Here is a 1,777-nt window from a genome sequence, read left to right as displayed (position 1 = left end):
ACTGGATGACGCAACGTCCAAATCCAGTTAACATAATTCAAAGGCCAGGATATCAGAGCCTGTTTTGGACTGGACTGAGGAAGCAAGAGAATAACATCTTTGGTTGGCATTAGGTGGGGTGTAGGGGAGGCGGAGCTCCAAACAGGAAGACAGATGGGAAGATTGAAGGAAGGGACCAGGAGGTAGGACATAACATCTTCCTCCTAGTTAAACTATTTTTTCCATCAAGACGTGGCAGGAGAGAACTCCTGAGGACCTTCCGAAGTCTAACCCTCTAATGAGCTGTCCTCTCCTCAAGCAATGGCGAAACCAGAAAAGCCCCTATGAACAAGGCATGCTGGTGAGTGGCACAGGAAATTACACTCGCCATAAATACTCTTGGCATTCCAAAAATGTTAATCTTTCCAGTGACTAACTCTGTCTTTTATATGTTGATACTATTAGTGATGATTCAAGTTAATGTCTGACGAGTGGTGTAGTCCCAAAGATATTTTCACCACCCAGTAATCAACCACTACTGAGCAAAGTGTTGATCTGTACCCTTCTAGATCCCTGGAGTTCATAGAAAATCTCTTGCTGGCTTCAATAAAAACAGTATTTGGCCCCTTTAGGTATTCATCTTTCTTGTCAAATTAGATGGACTGCTAAAATAAGGTCTTGAATGATAAAATGTTGACAAGGAAGATTGGCTTCCCAGTATGGGCCCAGAGCAGACTCAGAAATATTGGTGTTCTTCACTTTTTTACTTCAGCAATCTATTACCATAAATGTTATGAATTTACAACATGTCTGTAATGTCTTAAACATGAATGTGATCATTTTAATTTTCAATTTAAGGACTTGCTACTCTTTATGAACTTATTTGAATTCTGTAAAGGGATCTGACAGTTCTGAGAGGTCGGCAGGGATGTGGGGACAGACCCCTATTATTATGTCACTTATAAAAATGCTAATGGAAAAACATGAAGGACAGCATAATTATAGTGTGGCTCTAGCAATTTTGTAGTTGAGATTTTCTCCATATTTTAATTAAAAACTACTCATTTTAGTAGTTTACTTTTATAGATCCTCAGCTAAACTTACTCTGAGTTAGATTGATTCTACAGGACACTTGTCCTTTAGCCAAAGAAACATGCTGGACCTGGGATCACCCACTTGGAGATGGGAGGCTGTACATTGATGGATAAGATTAAAGAGAAAAATTGGCATTCCCAGTTTAAGGAAATAAGAATAAATGTGTTATTAAAGGAGTAGATAAAATGCAGTGAAAAATCCTTTCAGGAAAAGCACAGCAAATGCCTTGGCATTTGGTTGATGGAGAAGAACAGTTGCTGAATGAGTAAATGAAACTGGAAGAGGACTGAGTGCATTCAGTGAGAAAATGGATTGTTTTGGAGAGAAGAATGCCCAACCACCATGTATGAAGTTTGGGCTCTGAACAGGGAAATGCCATTAACTATGTATCTTTATCATGTAGGCTGTCGAACTGGTTGACTGTGAAGCCACATGCTGGGTCAGGAAGGACCAACATGTCACCTGCAGGCTCCTGTAACTGACTTTGCTACTGCTGCATGGCAGGGAAGGTCTTAGAAGACAGGGGGCATGTGCCATCAGTTCTGCCATGCATTGGTGGGAGCTGCTTGTCACCCCTGCAGCCTGTAGCAGAAGGCTGCATGTCAATGGTGCTGCCTGCATGATGGGGAGGATCCCAGGGGCCGACCCCACAGCCTGTGGGTTGTAAGGTGTGTAACCCAGTGGCTGCATGCTGGTGCCACGT

Source organism: Gavialis gangeticus, unplaced genomic scaffold (genome assembly GCF_001723915.1).
Source record: "Gavialis gangeticus isolate Ggan-Ray unplaced genomic scaffold, GavGan_comp1, whole genome shotgun sequence".
NCBI classification, from domain to species: Eukaryota; Metazoa; Chordata; order Crocodylia; family Gavialidae; genus Gavialis; species Gavialis gangeticus.
This window is presented reverse-complemented; position numbering follows the sequence as displayed.